Source organism: Meleagris gallopavo, chromosome 2, assembly GCF_000146605.3.
Source record: "Meleagris gallopavo isolate NT-WF06-2002-E0010 breed Aviagen turkey brand Nicholas breeding stock chromosome 2, Turkey_5.1, whole genome shotgun sequence".
NCBI classification, from domain to species: domain Eukaryota; kingdom Metazoa; phylum Chordata; class Aves; order Galliformes; family Phasianidae; genus Meleagris; species Meleagris gallopavo.
The window spans coordinates 74,511,607-74,534,106 of NC_015012.2; the positions used below are offsets into that span (position 1 = coordinate 74,511,607).

A 22,500-nucleotide genomic window follows, 5' to 3' on the forward strand; every position below is an offset into this window, starting at 1 on the left:
GAAAGCTTCCAAGAAAACTTCCTATTTCTAATGCTGCCCATCTCTTCATTGCTCTGCTCTCCGAGGAAAATAGATTTCTTTGCTTATTAATACATAACAGTATATTAAAATCCACAGCATTCTCTTTTTCTTGTCTGCTCTCTCTGAGAAGTAGCTTGTCATTTTTAAAATATGACATAAGCACAAATAATGTACTCAGAATAACAAGGTGGGTTATTGCATTAAAGAATGAGTTTCCAGGAACCTAACTCATTTTATCATTTATCTCAGGATGTAGATATAGCTTCCATTTCTGCTAAGTGACTTTCAGAGTTTTTTCAAGACCTGCAGCACTGCTTTCCTTTGAATGATTCTTTTCCAGTTCCCCCCATGAATCCAGTACAAACCTATTGGGAAAAAGGTATGTATTTTGCTAAAGGGAGGACTCTGTCTCTCTCTCCCTCCTGCCCTAAAAGACAGTTCAGAAGGACCCAAGGTGTCATTATGAAAAACACAACATACAATCATTAAGGTTGGAAATGACCACTCAGATCACCTAATCTGACAACCAGCCCACCCCCACTGTGCCCACTAACCATGTTCCTCAGTGTCACATCCAGGCATTTCTTGAACACCTCCAGGACAGTGACTCCACCACCCCCCTGGGCAGTCCTTTCCAGCGCCTCACCACTCTTTCCAGCGCAACTTAAGGCTGTTTCCTCTCATCCCAGTAATAGATACACCTGAAAAATGACAACAGACTACCAGTGCAAGAACTATCTGCTTTTGATACATATTTATCAACTACACCAATACCAATTTTTGAGCTGGACTGTATACTGCTGAACATTTTGAAATCAGATAGCCTGTTTTCTTGTATGCTGGTCTCTGATGCTGTTTATTGTTGTTCTTACTGCATGTTTTGAAATGCTATCAATGCAAGTAAAAGTTTTCATGCATGCAGTTGTGTAATCCATCACCTCCACAATCAGCACGCTCTAGTTCATCTGAGAACTTTTGTTTGTTTTTTGTTTTTTCTCACTTGCTATTAATTACTTCAATAATCACTTTAGCAGTCTCCCAAGGAACTCTGTGTGCCAGCTGCTCCACAAGTTCCCACCAACACTAAACAGCCAGGCTGATGTCCCTGCTCTGCTGCCAGCATGGATCTGCAGCTCTCAGTCCACCACAGCCAGACACAAGCTCTCAGCTGCCTGGCAGCTCTCAAACCAGCCTTGTTGCCACCACAACAGGCAAAGCTGCACCTGCTGACACTGGCACATGGAGGGTAGCAATGGACATCAACGCTTCAAATCATCAGTTATACATCACCAATCTCACAGCGTGTAAACAATTGTTTAATTGTTTTTCTTCCTCTTTAATTACCTCGTTACTCATTAGGCAGGCTCTACCCTTAGCATATTCCAGAGCACCTCACAGGACAGCTGTTCTTTTTGTCTGCCTCACCGAAGTTTCACAACTTTGTTATTCTCCCACCCTCTCTTTCACTACATGCATGCGCACACACGTCAAAAACATTCAGCAGAAGCAAGATCAGCTCACAGCAAGCATTCTTCAGTTAGGCAATGTTTACACAGTAAAACAATATCCATTGTTGGCTACAACGCAGTATAGACGCACAGACACATAAGAAAGAGATGTCCTGCTCTCATTTACATAAATGCAGTTAGGAAACCTTTCCAGCTCACTGCTGCTCAACAGAAGTGCTGGGGCTGAGCCTTGGGAACAAAGCAGGATACAGCTGTGCTCAGGAGAGAACAGAGATTTGCATTACACTCACATACAGTGGGATTTCTGGGTGAGAGATGTTATAGAATGACTTCGGTTGAAGGGGAACTTAAAGCCCACTCAGTTCTAACCCCCTGCCATGGGCACCCACTGCCACCCACTGGATCAGGCTGCTCAGGGACCCATCCAACCTGGCCTCGAATGCCTCCAGGGATCTACAGCTTTCTCTGAGCAACCTGTTTCAGTGCCTCACCATCTTCTGAATAATAACTTTTTCCTAACATCTAACCTAAATTTCCCTTTCTTTTAGTTTGAAGATATTCCCCCTTCTCCTATCACTATCAGACTGTGTAAAAATTTGGTCCCCCTCCTGGTTATGCACTCCCTTCAAGTACTGGGAGGTAACAATGACGTCTCCCCAGAGCTTTCTCCTCTCCAAGCTACAAAAGCCCAAATCTCTCCGCCTTTCTTCATAACTGCCTTTCTGAATGGCACTTTTCCATCTACCTCAGCAGCCTACAAGCACCATACTGCAATGACAAAGTCTGCTCCTACCATATACCTACCATGTACCAACCTCATGAAAATGTAGGTTTTTGAGTATTGGTGCCACCCTCTCTCAAGTTAGTGTCTGAAGTAAGCTCTGTAACTTAGCATAGGAAAATCTTCCTCGGCTGGGGAAGGAGACCAAGTTTCTTCCCATTTTCAGACACTAACAAACGTATTTGTGTTGTGGGAGAACAGAGAATGCTCTATTCATGCTGACATCATCCTAATACCACGTACAGTATCCCTGATTTTAATGGTCATGTTAGCAGGCTGTCAAATGAGCACTAAATATCTTCAGAGTTTGTCCCCTTGATGTATTACATCCATAAAGGACAATATATACACAACAAATGGTGAAGGATATCTAAGTATTATTTGCTTCATAAATCTCCTTGCAAGTTGTGAAAAATCAATCACTGTGGGCTAAAAATATTTTCCTCTAAGACGATCATAAATCAGTTTGGAAGCTTTCTGCAGATGTCTTGATTTCTCTCCCAGCTGCTACACCTGAAGGGGCTGCACTGGAGACGGTGAATGCTGCTGCTTTGAATGGTTGGACACTCTCTTGAACAGGTCCATAAAAATGCATCATTAGCAGTACCTTACAAACAAACCATGGCTACCACATTATGAACCACCTCCAGAACTTCTAGGTCTGTCTTAGCTAATAATACTTTGTAAACTCTGGTGACCAAAAACCCCTACAATTCCAGTAGCAAGCATAGCTGTGGAATTTCTGTACGACACACATGAAGACTCACCAAGTGGAAACACATTCTGAAACAACAGCTGAACAGCATGATTAGTTTTTCACATAAAACACCGATGCCAATGATTACTGTATCATTCCTGTTGCAGTAAATGTCATAGACCTAACGTATCTGCTCTGCTTCACTGATAATTTGTGTAAGTTGGGCCATTATAAATTTATGAATCAAGTACTCTAACTGCATATGTGATCTATCAAAGGCAGTTTTAACTGTCTTAAAAATCAAACCCAACATGGTAACACAAACGTGGCACCAAATTGTCCCCAAAGTAATCAGCTATGTTTTCACTTTTTTTTTTTTTTCTTGGGGATTTGCTCTTCAGCAGATGTTTAGTACCCTTGCCAGGAGCCCTGTACAACCTTGTGATAATTACCAAGAAGGCTGGCAACAGCCCACGAGGGACGAACAAGCCAGTTCTACCTAATTGATCTACAACCACTTGAAGCCACTGAAACAAACAACATACTTAATATTGCACGCGTGGTTATGGGGTCGAGGTTTATACCACAAGAAGAGGAGATTATTTCTTCATCCAAATAACAAGAAAGTACATAAAATATCAATCACACAGAATAGTTTGCACAGCAAACAGATTAATTCATTATACTTTCACTTGGAATGAGATGAGGGAAGCTGGAGATTTTCACCAGTGGGACTCAAACAGCAGAACAATATCCATCGTGCAAGCATGCTCCTGCATCACTGCACTGCAGAGAACCTGCAAGACTTCTTCATAGCATTACCAGCATTCTTGTCTGTGGTTTCCTTAGTACCTTCTTTGTTGTTTCCTACTTCTTTTCACATGTACAGAGCTTCAAAACAAATATCCAAACCATGCCCATCGTCCCAGTTCACAGTCTGTGTTCAGCCTCATCTGCTGCACACTCCATTCACCCTCATATTTTCCTTCCACCAACTCTTCTATAAAGGAAAGTTTTTTCCTAATTGGTGTAAGAAACCATCAGCTCTGCTCCAGCTTCAGTGAGGTTTGAAAAATCTTCACAAGAAACCAGAAACATTCTAACTCCTCAGCCATCGATCTGAAAAACGATCCCAAAGATTCTTATTTTATAGGTCACATGGCATGGACTGTACTTTCAAGACACAAATTCACAGCCAAATCTTACCACAGAGCTCAGGTTTGCGTAGCTGTTAAAAGTTATCACTTCCATTGTATTATTTTTCTTCCAGGACAGTCATAGATGACTGCAGCTGAATCTCAGATTCTCGAGTGAGAGGAAACAAAAAGACTGAGGATCTGTTTGGCACCACCTTTGTCTGTTCTGTCCACAGATAACAGAATGCAAATTTTCAGGACTCTCCAAAACCCTGGTGCTCTCTAGACAGCATCATGACACCAAATGTATACAAAAGGGTTCACTGGGCAGTGCAGACACCACCAACTTAGTCTGTTATACTCCCATTAGGGTTAACAAAGGACACACCATGTCATCCTAAAGTATCTTTCTATTGACAAACGAATCACGTTCTAAAAATAATTACCTCATTAAACAGCATCTTGAAAACTATACCTTAAACATCTCAAGCTAGATTAAAACAATCTCATAGTATCTCTGAGAAACATTCTGCTTTCTGCAATTTGCTAGAAGACTGTGTCTGCTTGGAGGCATCATGACATGTCCTGTCAATGGTAAATCATTATGATTTATGAGAATTAAAATACTCATACTGGAATAAAATGTAAAAAAAGACTGATGCAGAAAGTCTCAACAACTCTCAGTAATGACTTGTCTTCTCCACGGACCATGCTCTCAGCCTTCATTTTCTAAGTCCTAAGCTGCTTCCAGAGATGATTCCACAAGTCCAGCTCCTCCACCAGCATAAAGGCTACTTTGCAAAGGCTTTTCCAGAAGAAAAAATGAAACAATTTAGAACGTTAAAGCTCCTTGCGCAGAGGATGCGGCTTTCCCTGGGCAGTCTGATCTATGGGTGGCAACCCTGCCCACAGCAGGGGGGTTGGAATTGGGTGGGCTTTAAGGCTCATTTAAATTCAAGCCCTCCTGTGATTCTGTGATGCCAGGGAGACAGTCTCTGGCTCTCTACTGGAAAAAAAAAAAAGAATCATCACCAGTCTCAATTCAGCTGGTTCTTGAAGATTACTGTCAGATGCTTCACATAATCAACTAAGGAACATATTATATCACCTCAAAAGTGTGCTTTGTTGAAAACCTTCAGAGTCCCTGCGCGCAAATCTCCTTCATGTGAAGTAGGCCAACTAGGAAAAGCTAAGTTATTTCTTGTCTTTGTGTATATCACACATACATACGTGCAAGCATACATGTGACAGACCTGCAGCTCATTTCTGTACATAATTAAATCCCTCAGCTACTCTGATTCTAGGAAAACACTTCTCCACATTTTTGTCTTCTCACATTTTCTACATATACCTGAGAGAATGAAAAAACTGCTTTATGTATGCATACCTACACAAGAACAAACATACACAAGCATGCAAAAATAGAAATCTGATTTTAAAGGTAATTAAAATTACGAAATGTTTGCCCTTTTAACACTGACAACTTCACAGGCGAAAATTTTAAGGAACTATTTCTCCAGGTTTTGGTCTTTCATCTTCCTTTCCACCCTGCACATCAGTCCTGCTCTGCATGCCAGGGAAACGGTAGGTACTGTATGCATTCCAATGTCAAGTTGTAAAGAACACAGCTTTCTACAGAAAGCACTGCAAGCTTTATCTGTCTCAAAAGGCAGCATCTCACAATGCTTTTTCTGTATCCGACTGTTTATCCTGCCTACGCATTCATATAGCTGTGACTACTTTTGAAGTAGAAAACAGAATAAATAATCAACTTCAAATTATACTTCTTTCAACGTTCTTCTCAGTTTATCATTGCTTAAATTATAGGGCTTTAGCAGAGATTGCACTGGAATTTCTTCTTATTCAGGTATATCAGAATTGCAGGTGTGTTGACATGTCAAGCAAATCTTTCATTTTAACATATTTACTGTTAGGATAGCCTCAGAAGACACATACCTTGCTTTCACTGAAAGTTCAGGAGCCAACAATGTTGTCTCACGCATTAAAAGTTAATAGTCTATAATGTCTATTAGCTTAGAAAAATAGCTCATCAAGCTCTCCATGAAAGGAACTTACCCCTGGTGGGGAGTGACAAACCACTGAATCTCATCCCACTGTCTCCTGCCCTAGCCCACACAGAGCACAGGAGATGAGTCTCCAACTTCTCACTTAGAGAAATCTCATTTCATTACAACACTGGCCAATTTATCTCACCAGCGCTGAATTTAGACACGCATTTCAACAGGGGTACAAATGGACAGCAGGGGAGACTGATACTGCATACTTCAAAGCACACTGCAGCATGACAGTATCTTGGCTCCTCATTTAAAACCGAGCTCTTCTCACTTGGTTATTTACTCAGGAATTTTTGTGCATTTCCAAACACATCTCTGCACAAACCTATTTTCAAAGCGTTGTAGACAAAAAAAAAAAAAAAAAAGGTAAGATTTGTTTGTTACTCACTCTCAAGGATCTATTGTTTAGTTTTTTCTGATGAACATCTTACAGCTGTGACTTGCTGGGCAGCCTCTGGTGAGGTTTAACGGAGATGGCAAGTTCGGTCTTTTCCAGCGCTGACAGCACCAGTGTGCCTTTACCACAGTATGGTACACTGCTTCTGCAAAAGTAGAAACACATAATAAATAGAACGTCAAATCACACTGTGGAGTAAAGAAATTTAACACCAGTGCCCTCTGCAACATAGAACTGCCTAAATACACCTGGCCAAAACGAGTTATTTCCTCCTGAAGTTTTCACTGGCACTTCCCGCTACAAACAAAACAAGTTTAAAGCATGGCTTGATGGTTTGGGGTGTGCTGACTGATACTGATGCCATCAACGAGAATTGCATGATTACACGAGCAAGGAAAATCAGACAAAGGCCTTGGTAACTTCCCAGAAGTCATATGCCAAATGAAATCAGGGAAAGGACTCGTTCTGCTTCTCTCTCTTACCATTCTCTGTGACACTGTACTGTCATCTCAGTTCATATCTTCCATTTGAGGATGTGAGCAAATAGACTTTTCACTGGCTATAGGAACTCATTAGGGATACTCACTTAGGCTTTCATTTTCAGCCCATGATCCTTCTCTTGTTCTCTTTCCACAAATACTTGCACCTGCTCCCTTTTCCTGCTACTTTTTCAAGTTTCTCTGTTGCCATATTTATTATTTCTTCCTTCTGGAAGTCTAGCCTCCAGAGAGATTACCACTGTAATATTTGTGTGCTGCTTGGAGAAAGAATAGATGAGAAAATTCACAGGCCTGTCCTGTCAAAGAAGCAGCTCTCTACATTCCCGGCATCATAATTTATCATGTATGCATTGGTACTGAAGTTATTTCCACTACTTCATGCACTGGAGCAAGCAGCTCCTGGGTATCAGGGCAGCCCACATCACCAGGCCAGCCCCCCTCATAGACAAACTGACCCATACGGATGAACTATCCCATGTGTTAGGACCAAAAAAACCCAAACAATCCTATCTCTGGTGCAGTCTCCTGAATGCTTTGGCTAATGCTGATGCCAGAGCAGCATCCTCCTCTCTTACTTTGTTTGCTCTCAGACCTGCACTTTTTTCCCAGTGCAGGCACGTACATTTATCTGAATGTATGGCAACCTGGGTAGGGAAAGAGGTCATGCTTGGAAAATCACCTGGTAAAGTAATTAAACTGTTAAGACTTTAAAGCTCATCAGATTCCCTGAGCTGAGTCTCCCCAAGCTGTGCAAACAACTGGAGAAGACAGCACAAATGTGAGAATTACTAGGTGGGGCTCAGTAAAATTGCCATGGCCTCTTTTAATTACTGCTTGAAGTGTTCATCCAACTACAGCCTTATGCTGCCCATGGGTCGGCAGTGATCCAAGGATAAGAAAAAAGAATTTCACCTCTTCCTCCCATCTGTCACTCCTGAACAGAAGTGACCATCATGTTGAAAGGACAGCCCTCACCCTACATATACTGATGTGAGTTCAAAGAATAAAGTTTAAAGTCACCCGGTAGCTCATCAGTACAGCTGATCCACAGAATCATAAAATCATAGCACGGCTTGGTTTGAAAGAGACCTCAAAGCCCACTTTGACCACCTGCCATGGGCAGTGTGCAGCTCACCAGCTCCAGCTGCCCAGGGCCTCATCCAACCTGGCCTTGAACACCTCCAGGGATGGAGAATCCACAGCTTTGCTGGGAGCTGTGCCAGTGCCTCACCACCCTCTGAATAAAGAATTTTTTCCTAACATCCAATCTAAATTTCCCATCTTTTACCTTAAAACCATTCCCTCGGGTCCTTTTAGTCTCACTCCTTTTTTTTTTAGGGGAAATAAACAGTGCAGCCAGCAGCTTAATCAACTCAGTGTGTGGAGGTCTGGTACTGTAGCTATAGACAGCTATTTCAAGGTGTCACTGAATTTAACACAAGTTCCCCTCAATATCTCTTCTTTAAGAAAACAGCAAGGGAAAAGATGGCAGACCTGCATAAAAATCACTTCTGTTGTGGTAAGAAACAGTGATTCAGAAGTACCTGCAGCTCCCTCAGGAATACTGCTTGTTTATCAGATAAACTGCAAAAGTGCACTCACCCACACCATACTTCATTTTGAGAGCATATACAAGCCCTGACGAGCACCAAGGGGCTGCTCCCCGGCCTCTTCTCAACAGTTTACTTTCTATATGGAAAGCTGAAGCTGGACGCTGACATAGCAAGGACTGGCAACAGACACAACACGTTTTTGGGGAAAAAAGCCTCCTTACAAATTAAGCTTTTCTTTCCCCATACATCCACAGCAGCAGTATAGTCAGCTTACACTTCCAGATATTTTTTTCATGGAAGCTCACACAAAGTAGTTTCCATGTTTTACTGAGTGGTGTTAGAATTTGATTGTGTCCTCAGTTGCACAAATAGACTTGCAAGGAGCTGGACAAAATTTGGATGGCTCTCAAAGCCACAGAAACAGTCTTCTATTTTTACCAGAATGGTAAGAATATATACCCATTATTCCCATTATACCCTAAAAAAGATAAAGATGACTAAAGACTTAAGTGCTTATTTGCAAGCAGTGAAGAAGTACATTCAATTGTGGGTGGTCACTTTCTTGTGGAAAGCTTAAATGACCAGCTCCTACTGAATTAGATGATAATCATTTCAGATTGTGGAGAACAACCAGTTCTGGACCACAGGGCTGCTAAACATGGCCTAGAATCTGACACAATTCAAGCTCTTCTACTGTTGACAGGATAAACCATTTGCATCCTTTCTTTGGCTATGTGAGTCTGAAAAGCAAGACCCCAACGACTTGGCTGCCCATCAGGGGTTATGAAGGACTAAGCCAGTGCTCACATGTCAAGTACCAAACAACAGCTTGTTATCAACACTGAGTCACTGTTTCTGTTGGGCTGCATAAAAGCATCTGCATGTAACCTGAAGGGAGAGTCATATAGGAAGAAGAATGGAAATCTTTGATAGTTTATTTCTTTAAGTGACTGTAGTAAAGTGAGTTACCCATATAAACATTATGAAAGAAAAAAAGAAAGTATGAGCTATAAGATTTCTCCACGCTTGCCCTGTTCTTGCACACTTCACTACATATCTGCTTTACGCCACTAATGGGAGATGGATTTCTGGATTAGTCACACCACATTGTCCTTACATACAGGAGAAAGAAAGGCTGCAAAGCAGTGTATGGACCCCAACAACAAGCACATCCTTCAGAAAACTCACATTCATATTATACAAATGTCACTGTCTGTGTAGCATGGGGTTTTGTTGTTGTTTTGTTTTGAAAGAATGATGCATTTTCAAATGAATTTTTGTGTTAAACAAACTGGAGCAGTGGTTACCTCCTTCCCTTACAGTTAGAGACGTGCCCAAACACCCAAACAGTCTACCTCAGAGATGGTGGCTGCACAGAGGGAAATGATCCCTTGGGTCCCAGCGCAGTTTCACAGCTCTTCTCAGCAGTGTTTGCAAGTGATGGAAGTCACTTGGCCTGCTTGAACTTCTGAGAGCTGCAGACAGGAAAGTTCTAAGAATAAATAATCTCTCTTGATCTTTGAAGCAGAAATCATTGCTGAAATGCCAGTTATGTGACTTCAATTAGAAAATGCTATTGTAAGACCTTGCCATCCCCAATTACAACTAATTGACATCCCCACATAATTCAGCCACTTGCCTATCTTTTCCTCTATGCATTCAGATTAGATGTGTTTACGTACAAAAACCTGGTAATACAGAAAGACATCAGAAAACTATTATTTATGTCTTTGTCTTGACCTTTTTCTACTCTTTTGTTGACTACATAATAATGGCTTTTTCATTTGTCTGTCATGAGAAATTGGATGGAAAATGGGAAATGGCAACAGTAATTTCTGTAAGAAAATCTTTCAGTTATCGTAAAGTTCAAACAGAAGCAGAATTAATATATGATTAGTATAGTTATTCTCCACTTACAAATGCTATTTATGATTTAAGAAGATTTCTTACTAATGTTTTTTAACAGATGGGAGAGAAAACAACTCACAGACAAAAAAAAAAAACTCAATGGGGCACATGTTAAAAACATCATTATTTGAAGTAATATGTACATGTACTTAAATGCAAGCAGGAGAAATATATTATACTTGTCAGACAACTAGATGTGCTCAAAATTCCTTTTACCCAAGCAATCCAAATCTCCATGTAACACACAAAAAACCCAAAATAAATTACAAGGTAGGACCATGGCTAAAGAAGCCAGTGCCTACCTCTCTAACCATACAGCTGGCCTGCACCTCAGGTCTGTTTCACTAGTAATGTGGGTACCAGCAAGATTTTTTATCATCTTATTCCTGCTTCTTCTTCTAATTTTTTTTTTACACAAACTCATTATTTGCTTCTTTATCCACAGTTAAAACGAACTCACTGTTCTACGAGTTCTTTTCTTTAAGGCAGAGTGAAGATCTCATAGCTCGTTAAAATACCCTTTGGAGTTTAGATGCTATGCTTTAAAATCCTTGCTCATATTTCTTCAGCTGTTATTTCTGTAAGAAAGTCAGAGCATGTAATCTGACTCTAGTGAGCATGTAAATAAGTACAAAAGAAGAAAAAAAAAAAGCTGCTGATAACTAAACAGGCAATAGCAAAAGAACCACAGCCATGGAACCACACTTACATTGCAGATGCCTAGTGTAAAAAGAAAGGCTGCTGCACTGACATGCAGGACTGTCCTAACCCAAGTAAAGCAGCAATATGTGTGCTTGCTGGGCTCCGCCTTGCTTGCTCCAGCTCTTCCTCCAAAGCACATGCCAGAAGGTGCTGTGTTTGAGAGGCTGCACATGGCCATCTTGCCTGAGGAGCGAGACTTGTGTCCTGGGCCACGCTTGGCAGCACGCTCCCAGCAGGGAGGGCCTTGCCTGGTGCTGCTTCTGCTATTGACAGTGTACCATGGCCTCTCCAAGAAAGAACTCAAAAAGGGAACCAAGAGCTGTGGGTTTCACATCCCATCTACAAGGCTTGACAAGGTGAAACCCAAACATTTGATCTCACACGTTCTTTCGTTACCCCAGACGTGCTGCTGGATGCGTGGCCCTGCACTGCAATGACCCTCAGCACATCTGAGGAAAAATAAGCTCAGCCGAACTAAACAAAACAAGACTTGGGAATTTGACCTTGGTTTTTAATCCAAATACCACACTGATCCTAATTGAGACTACAATTTAATAAAAGCTGTCCAAGCCAGCCTTTTTCTCCTTACAGCATAAATCTAGATATCTTTTTCTAGTGTGTTCCACCCAAACAAACTGTTAACAAAACAAAATGGAGTTAACAGTGAACCTAGAGCGTTACTTAATTCAGAGGATGCATAAAAAGATTAACAAGATCCTTTTATCCTTTGCTGTATAATTTAAGTAATCACTAACTCATCACAGTTCTAAAAAACTCTTGCAAATAATACAAGTGTTGGCTGTTACATTCCTGTTCATACCTTGTTTCAAGATTTAAATCATGTTTTAGTTTCTTTGACAAACTCCAAGTATCTGTGGATTAACTTATTGTCATTAGACTAAGTGATGGAAACAAAGCATGGGCTGTTTTCACAAGTCATGTAAAAAGATTTGTTGCTTTCCATTTACTCCAGCTACTTTATAGTACAGGCCATGTCTTTAGGGCTACATATTTTAGCTTAACAGGAACTATGCTGATACTTAGCAAATTAGAATATAAATCTAAGTGTTCAAGCCACAGAATTAAACTCAGGTATCTGATTTTAGTACCCAATTTAGAAAATAGCGATTTCTATACTGAACAATTCTGCTCATATGCCTTCCTGGACTGCTGCTCCTCTCAAAATTGCAGTAGTGTACATTAATAGGAAAAGGAAGGGCGCAGAAAAAGTTAGTTCATTCATGAATGGAGAAAACAACCTACTGAGTTCAACGTTCTAGCCAAATACTAGCAGCCTAAGGCATTCAACCTGTTTTGTTTTTTTTTCACCTTCAGTCTTCATAAGTAATGTCTTCTGTCAGATCTCTGCACATACCAAGCACAGCCAAACATTTTTAAGTAGAGAAAGATGATTTAACAAGGGACAAAAGGGCAAGTTGAAGTTTGGGAGATTCACAGTGGACATTAGGAAGGTAGTGTATTGCTCAAACAGGTGACAAAAAGACATGGCAGAATCTTCCCTGGAAACATCCAAGGCCCAGCTGGACAAAGCCAGGGCTGGCCTGAACTGGTGCAGCAATAGATTTCCTTCAAGCAAGAGACTGGACTAGATGGCCTCTTGAGGTCCCTTCCAACCAACATGTAATGAGCAAATAAAGCCACCTTACCTTAGACATGTATTATCCACACAAAATTAAACAGTGATAGAAAATGTAATACACCTACTCTGCCTCTTAAATTCAAATACAGTTTCATTTTTAAAAGGAGCCAAATCCAATTAACATTCTAATATCTATGTATTTCTTCTTTATCTTTTTTTTTTTTTAAATCAAAATTTCTTTTTTACTTCAAGTTCCTACAATTTTTGACGATTTTAAGACATGGTATTTTACAAGGTCAGTGCTCTTGTATTAAGATACGCCACACCACAGACAAAGTAACTACGATTATACAGGCTCACACTGTTACTGAATTTATGTAATTTATACCTTTTCCATGAGCAAAGACATGCTGACAACAACTGTTTCCATAAAAGTGGTCAAAATACCTTCATAGCATAACTTTCTGTAACACTACATAGACATTTCAAATGAAGTAGATTTCTCTATTTGGTACCTCTAGAGTTTGAACACCATCAGAAAACACTACAGTTCATTTCCATTTTTTTGTTATTTCTTCTTGGATGTGGCTACACACTCCTGCTATTCTGGTGTAAATGGCATACCCTGAGAAGAGGTTCCTAAAATGCCTCAGAGGCTGTAAAAGGAAAACAGGTTGCAGGTTGTTCCAACTAATTGGAACTGGTAACTGGAAGAACAGCAGTTCCCTTAAAAAAAACAAACAAGACCAACAGAAACATTAGTTTTGAAAATCTAATTAAGCCTAATTCAATTTAACTTTGATTAGCTCTAAGATTCTATTTACCTCACCAGGTTCATCAGAAACACAGCTAGAATGAGTTTACTTGGGTATCTTATTTTCTTATCTATAATTTCTGGAAATTCTATACTGTCCCCTGACTAACCAAAGTAACTTCACATCTTCACAAATATTCATCTGGCAACTGGTAGCTGGAATACAGACTACAATTTATGAAAATGTCACAAAATGCAGGTAACTTACACATTATTTGTTAAAGACTACTGCAGCCTGAACTTTGGTTCAGTGAACGTGGTCCAGAGAATATAACAGGTCTCAGTGAGTCCATTTTAGACTTGTTCAATTCAAAAACAAAGCAAGTTTTTCTAACAGCTTTCAGAACAGCAAAAACATCTGGAATGCAAAGGGCACATTTCTCTCCTTTATTCTACCACTACAGCCTTTATTGAGAATGAAGTTTGTCTTACAGTGGCATCTCCACAGATAGATTTGCTAGAGCTGTACTCTTCTAAGCAGTTCCTAAAGCACCTTGTCGTTGGGATTTTTCTTCCTTCCTGACAGTAAAGTATGATTCTAACAACTGAAACACATCAGCTCCACAGGATAAAAAGGATGGTAAACTTGCACAGTTTTCAGGACGCTGCTGCACATTAAAATAAGCTCAACTCTATTTTTTGAAGAAAATATCTATCTTTTCAGCACTTCAGTATTAAGTACTGAACAATGTATTAAATTGATTAAAAGGGAATAACTATGACACTAATAAGATGCAAGCCCCTTCCTGCATGATATGGTCCTCCAACATTATCAGCTACGACAGAAGCTTACATGGTACACAAAACTAAAAAACCTAGTTGGCAATATAGTATATCAGTGTATTCTGTGGGATAGTTTAAACACAGAATCTATAGATCACCTTTGGACCTGATTCCTACATGGGCAGTTATCTTTTTTGTCTGTTTCTTTAAGCACTTCATTGGCTTGCTTGGAGAATTTCTGGATTTCAAGTCACTGCCAATAATTCGGACACATGTCCTTTACTGTTAGATAAGTCTGACAAAAATACTGGCACTAGTACTGCTAGGGACTGGTAATACCTTTCCCATGGATGAGCAAAGCGTCAGCTCATTAGCAATTAGTATGCTCCTTGCTTAGCAAATAACTTCTTAATGCTGACAGTCTTGGCACCTCTCTCTGCCACTAACCTTGGGCTTCAGGAAGGTTACTGTGGAGGTGAGGCTGAAGCAGCCCAGCATCACCTAGCAGCCACAGATTTGCTTGAACACATACATGCATATACATGAAGCTAAGACATTGCAATGAGACTAAAAAGGCACAAATGGTCAGATATCCTTGCTTGTTGTCTTCTTTTTTTTTTAATTTAAAAAAGGGAAATCTGCCATACTACACCTGTTGCTCAACATTTGAAATGAAATGATGGGCAACAGTGAGTAATTCTTCCCATCACTTGCACATACAGGAGACTGCTGAAGGACAGACATTACTCATGTAATACTGCTTGCCACATCGTTCATCGAATGAAAAGTGAGCACTTCAAAATTCAGGTGGGGTTCCATTTGGACAAATCAGTGTTTTCAAGTTTCCTCAGTCCATAGCAAAACTGCAGTTGTGACCAGCTGTGACCAATCAGGAATCCAAAACTGGAAGCTTGAGCAAAACAGCCCTGCCATAACTATTATCATAAATGCAGTGGCTGAAAGATGGCAGAATAACACTGTAGTCCTCCAGAATGCAGAAAGTGAACAACAGCATGAGAAAAATTGCTTTTCTTCAATAGACATTTCATTTCAAAATCCATTTCTTTGAACCATTTCTTTTCTGAAATTTGTAACTGCTTGCTGGTTTTCATCCTTGCAGGCTGCCAGAAAGCAGAATTCTACAGAGGAGAAATCAGATTCAGTCTCGATTTTCCACGCTTATGAATTTCAATTGGGAGTGCATGAGTTGAATTGCTTTTTACTCGCACTTCATGTTCCCCTGCAACAGAATTTGGGGACAGTGATGATAAGACTAGATCTCTTACTGTAAAATCATTATTTTACATTTAAATACATATAGTTAGATAGTTGTATGCGAGGCAGTTTTCAGCATTAATTTTATAAGAAATGTGAAAAGGCAGCCATAGCATACCCCGTTTTTCTCTCAGATTACAAAGTGAGGAACTAAGAATAAAAGAAAATATTAAAAAGTAATTAAAAACATGAAAAAAGCCTGAACAGGAAAGGATATCACTTGCCATTTTTAAGTGACACTGAGCTGTTCCTTTTCTATGCTCTGTTCTGCTTCTATCTTTTCAAGCCTCCATCTCAAAACCCATATCCTGTCAGTCATCTGCCCTTAATCAGCTTGCTAATACCATACTTTGCTTCCTTTCTTTGTGCTACAGCCACTAAGCTTCTCAGTCTCCCTTTCTTCGTGGAGATGCAGATCAGCACTTTCTGTGAAGCCTGAGTTCAATTTAGTGGATCAAACAGGACATTTTCCTCTTTTATAATTCATTTACACATGCTAAATACTTCTGAAATGTACAGTTAGTTTACAGTGCATCTACAAGAGGTTGCTGCAAACTACTGGTGTAAATGCATTTACTTTGGGATCATTTATGGGAACCTGGTGGGAACCTGTGTGCCTCCAGACAGCAAAACACCAGTTCCTCACTTTCACAGTCCAAGAAAGGCAGTTTGAAAACCAAAGATGCATGAAAATGGCAGAAAAAAATATCAGAAAGAGCATATATGGAAAAAAAATTGGAATATTTTTTATTTAGGTACAGAATCTTAGCTCTGTGTTGAAAAAAACATTCCATCAGTGACCCTTTCTATTTTTCACATTTAGTATCAAAACATACTTTCCTGCAAAAGTAAGTCCAAATCAAGCTGTCAGTGTATTTTGGAAAAATCATAACTGGCCTGAAATAAAAAGATGGAGAGTATTTACAGGGTGCTACTGATTCAGCCTCATCTTTTCCTGCCTTCACCCAATATACCCAGAAATTCTTCCTGAAATATTTTCCCTTTCTGCCCTTTTTCTACTGCTCCATTGCTTTTCCCCTTGTTTGCTGTTTTTATGTCACCTCCAAACCAACAGAACTTATGGCATGTCTGAGAACAAATCCGGGCAGCTCCACAGTGACACGAAACCAAGCACTGAGTTTAGCATCAGCACAAAGCCAGCTGAGGAGCACTCTGCAAGAATGTCAGAGAGATGACAGAGAGAAGAGAAAGATTACGCTTTAGCAAAAAATCACACATCCTTTAATGTCCTTAAATTACCAGAAGGATGCTTGGTATATAATAAAGAAGCAAATATAGCCCCAAGGGATCAACTGCGCAAGTTATGTTATTATGACATATGCGCTGCCTCCTTCACAAGTTGTTAAGAAATTCCAGTTTTTAACTTACATATTCCCTGACTTAAGGCCTTCTGGTAAACCTGAACATTTCACGCTACAGGATTTACCCAACAGAATGAGAGCTAAAAGGTGAAATAATCAATTGTCAGACTGCCGTATTAGAGTAACTCTTTGGAAGCTTCCCATTTTTCCCTGTGTTCATTGCTTAAAACAAAAGACTGGGATATCTCTCAAAATTCGTAGCAGAGATATTATCTCAGTCTACCAATCCCTGCTTTCGCCTCCTGAAAACAACCCAGGCAACACTGAAGTAAATATTTATAATAAATTACTGCATCCCTATAAGCTGTCAGATTTGCTCAGTGCACATAAGAAAGATACGGTTAGTTCCCACACTTGAAAAATGCCCATCCATTTAGGAGGAGGTATTTCTAACTATCTTGAGCAGGGAGGGATAACGCGATTATAGCCCACTTTCTTTTGTCTTAGTCTTGCAAGCCTTTCTTGAAGAAGTTTCACTACATTGGTTTTTTGTTTTGTTTTTTGGTTTTTTTTGGTATTAAACCAGAAAAGAGTACTTCTGGAACAGAACAACACTTTTTTTAATTTACTACTTAAAATTACTTCTGTGGATGCCCCATCCCTGGAGGCATACACGGCCAGATTGCATGGGATCCTGGACAGAATGATGTGGTGGCTGGCAATTCTGCCCATGGCAGGGGGCTGGGAATTAGATGATCTTTAAGATTTCTTCCAATCCAAGGCATTCTATGATTCTAAAATATAACAGTAACAATAACAACACAAAAATGATAATAATTTCTGTCTGCATGCTTGTGTCAGTGATCCCCTTCTACTGGTGCAAACCACTGCTCCCATGCCAGCACCGGGCACTTCCCAGCACCAGGTCTGGACTCTTTAATAGCGCATGGGGAAATCTACCTGTTTCTACACCCAGGGCAAGGAGAGACTCCCCAGAAACAACAGAGCCTTATCTTGTCCACCCAAGCAAGTTCACAGCTGAGTGCATAGGAGGAGCTGTGATTCACACCCAGGCAAACAGCAGGGCACATCACTGCAGTTATGCCATGTCTCCAGGGCCTTGCAAGCATGCAGCGTTGTACTGGTGCTGGCTGCAGTCTAAACCGACTGCGCAAAACTGAATTGTCAGGCTAAACGCAACTTTCCACTGCAAAGTTAAATGCATTTATGGATGCATCCTGATATACTGTATTCCAGAAGAAAAAGAATATCTGTTTCTGCTTTAACAGGAGCTTTCATAGAATCACAGAATGGCTTGGGTTGGAAGGGACCTCAAATATCATCTAGTTCCAACCCCTCTGCCACAGAAAGGGTTGCCAGCCACTAAATCAGGCAATGATTCAGGAGTTGTTAACAATAAGCAGTATTTGTAAGCTCACTAACGACATAATTCAATTTCTGAAAGCATTTCCAAGAATATTTCATAAAGTCTCTCTTCCTCAGTTTCTCTGAAAACGGACTTTTATGAACAAATTGTCAATGAATGAATATGTCAGCTACAAAAACTTGTGCTTCTGATGCATGCTTTGCTCATTAGAAAACAGCTCCATTACTGTGATATATGGAGATCGACAACAAGACTTTTATTTACCAAACCAGGACAAGAATTTAAACGTAAGAAAACGCAAATCTTAAAAACTTATAAAGCTATCCTCATCTCTGAATTGCTGCTGCCAATGTCACATAGTATGCATCTGGCATACACAGTTCATTTGTACTCTGAATGCATACAGAAGGCATACAAATTAAGCTGTATGAGCTCCTTTTTTAGCCAAAACCAGTACTCATTATGCATCCTATATATATATATATATATAGCAGCATAAATACTAGCTATTACATTATACAAGAGCAGAGTTGTTCCTCAGTAGAACCCTCAATTAAATATATTCATATACCTACATTCAGTGAATAAGATGCAAAGCAACCTACTTCTGTCTTCAAATTGTAGATATCTAAGCTTCTGCATTCACCTGGTGCATCTGGCAAAGTACTGGGTGATGTCAAAAAATACAATGACTTATTAAGCCAAGACTGGTAAGCTTAGGCAACAGTGATACTGCTGCCACAACTCTTATTTAGTTTTGACTTTTAATCTTAGGGGATTTCCACTTTTTTATTATTAATTATATTTAATAACTGATTTATCAACGCAACAGAATCTTAGCAAATCAGCTACTCAGAATTTTTTGGTCTGTCATGCTACACAAGCAACATTTTTTGAAAAAAAGACCAATCTTATAGAGTGGTGAGCGGCAATTAAAGCCTCCTACACATCAGCCACAGAAACAGACAGGAAACATTCAGCACATGCAGCTGCAATGTAGTTTTTAAATGAACACTGGATTGATTGTACAAACGTGCCCTAAAAGAAGGACGAGAGAAACGCTTTGTAGTACACTGAAGGTATAGCATTCAGAAAGGAAATTGTTTAGCTGTCCACAGATCATTCTTGAGTTATTAACTAAATGTATCAGTGCTTCATGTGAAAGCATCAACAGAGGCTCTCTTACTTTCAGGCATTTTTGCAAATTCACTGCAATGCACTCACGACATGCCTGTCACTCAGTCTCATCCTGCAAAGCTATTCTGTGCCTTTGCACCTCAGATAAGAATTTGAGCCAAGAAAAGATGATTTACAAAGTGCAAAACAGTAGAACTAGCTGGGCTTAATAAAGCGTACCATATGGTTAACACCTGAAGAGTATTCAGTAATATGTATTACTAGGTCGTGATACAAGGAATTTCTTTCAAGATACCTGCATTTGGCTATATGGCTAAAAACATCAAACTAGTCCTCAGCACGGGTGTTGAGCTTAAGAGGACTGGCAAAATCCTCCCTGAAGCAAGAACAGGGCAGCACAAAGAGCCACGGCCGCAGCTCCTACCTACCTGCCTTCCTAGAAGGCACCGGCAATTGGGTCTCTTGTGTTCACTCAGCTCTTAATCCCTTTGTTCAGACTGCCAACGGAAGAGGCCATTATTGTCAGCTCTGTTAGGACTCTGCTATTAGGGCTTCTTAAGCTTTTCCAAGTAAATTGCACGTGTCAAACGGGTATTGCTCCATGACAGAAAATAAATAAATAAATAATAACCCTAGCCCTACTGCTCTGCTTTTTTACTGACCCACTCAGGAGCAAGAGGAAAGGGCAGAAACAACCCTGGAGCCTTCGGCCAACTTTCTGTGGTTTCTTGTTCCTCTCACTCACTATATTGCTCTCTTACACTATTCACAGATAATATGTTAGTCATTCTCTCAAATCATTCCCTATAAACTAATTGGAGGTGCAAGACTATATGCATGTGCCTCTGTTAAAGCCTCACAAGAGTGACCTGGCTGGATATACTTTACACATATCTATATAAACTTTATACAAGATTTAGTTTAAAGTACTTTAAATTTCCTTCTGCAGTTAATGTAGAAAGAGAAACTGAGGTAATACTGTCACAGGACACGTGTTGCAGGTTCTTTCTGACCCTTCCTCTGACTACAAAGGGAGCCCACCTGCAGTTTCACACCTCAGCCTTGGCAGTGTGAATGCCATATCTTACAAGGAGCTGGCCATCCACGAAAGAATGACTGTGCTATTTCAAGGCTTCCAGTCTTGAAGAAAGAACTAGAAGGTGTCTGTAGCCCGTCTTCTGAGCTGCAATTATAGCCCTGAGCTACGTGTGGGCTGTGTGATTTCTTGCACCTTTTAACCACTGTTCATTTATCCCTCATTTGGCATCATTAAGCAAAAACACTTTGCAGCACTTTGAGTAGATTTAATCTCACAAATGCAAAACTTTTAGTAGAAAATAAGTGTGATTCTTGACCCAGTTAAGTCATTGGGAATTTGCTGTTAATTTTGATGGGTTTGGATTTCACTCCAGCTCCTGATAGTCAGACAGCAGTAGGCTTATTATTGTTTCTATTTGCAAATGGCTTCTACTTTTTCTATCACAGAATATAGGATCCTTTCTGGATCTCAGATCAGTTAATTTATGAGTTTTCCCCAACACTAGCTATGTATAATATTGCACACTTAAGAATTCCTTCTGATGGATCTAAAGTCTGCTGTTTAAAAATTGGCCACGTTCTTTCAAGTGAACGGGATCACTGGCTTGTGATACAATCACAGAACACAAATTAAAAAATAAAAAATAAAAAATTATCCATTCAGATATGCATTTAAGGTAGTTACACCATTTCTCCATCGTGTCTTCCATCCTTCCCTTTTGCCAGTATCTTTGCTACTTTCAGATGGAAAAACACAAGACAAGGCAAAAATATTAGGTGAGAATTTTAAGCACATAAAAGTCAGGCAATTCAAAGCTATGGTTGCCAAAGGAACATTAATTGAGCCAACTGCACATGCACTGCTGGGCACACATATTAGAACTATATGCTGAAAGGGACTACCATACACAAACACTAAACAACTGTTACCGTTCTTAATAGAAAATGTATTTTTACATCTGCAAATTTGCTGGCTTAATTTATTCTTTGTTTAAATTCTTTGTGATGAATTTAACTAGCTGTGTCACTGTTTCATTAAGTACTTTGACATTTTAGCTGGATATTTCAAAGAGATTTATGCTCCTCCATCCAGAAGGGGTGAAAAAGAGAGGCAAAGAGGAACAAAAGGCTATAGAGCAGTATGACCGTGGGAATGAAGTGCCCTCCACATTAAAACAGCAGAGCTCTTTTGGGTTAACAACACACAGGCTAACCCGCAAAATGCCACTTATATTAGTGTCTCTAAAATATGGGGAGTTTTAGGAGCACCAGGTCCAGGAATTCACTCAAATCAACAAGCTGGCAGATTCTCTCTCTTCCGCATCCATATTCCACAGTGTACTCTGATATTCACAATACTCCACTTCTCTCCTTCACAATCATACTGGTATATGTATATGTATATCTTCACCCCAGAAGACAAACAAGTGACACCCAACCATGGGTGCCTTCAGTGACTGCAAAACAAACTTATGAAGACAGATAGAAGTTCCTTAAGGAAGCAACCATAGAATCATAGAATCACGAGGTTGGAAAGGATCTACAAGATCATCCAGTCCAACCGTCCTCCCACTACCACTGCTACCACAAGCACTAAACCATATCTCGCAGCTCATCATCCAGATGCCTTTTGAACACTGCCAGGACGGTGACTCCACCACCTCCCTGGGCAGCCATTCCAGTGCCCGACCACTCTCTGAGAGAAGTAGTGAAATAGTGACACGACAAGAGGGAATGGTTTACAACTAAAAGAGGGGAGATTTAAATTAGATGTTAGGGGAAAATTCTTTACTCAGAGGGTGGTGAGGCCCTAGAACACACTCTCCAGAGAAGCTGTAGTGCCCCATGCCTGGAGGAGTTCAAGGCCAGGCTGGATGGGGCCATGGGCAGCCTGGGCTGGTGTGGGGCAGCCCTGCCCATGGCAGGGGGCTGGAAGTGGGTGATCTTTAAGGTCCTTTCCAACCC

The 22,500-nt window shown here is 40.2% G+C and overlaps 1 protein-coding gene across 2 annotated transcripts in view; it reads right to left on the reverse strand.

The window, feature by feature from the left end:
• ANKRD6 (ankyrin repeat domain 6) overlaps positions 1-22,500 on the reverse strand; it is a 109,716-nt gene that overhangs the window by 38,363 nt on the left and 48,853 nt on the right. For both annotated transcript variants that reach the window (XM_010707627.3, XM_031552529.1), the window contains exon 2: positions 6,568-6,721. The gene's annotated coding sequence lies outside the window, so the exon portion shown is untranslated. The remainder of the gene's footprint in view (positions 1-6,567; positions 6,722-22,500) is intronic.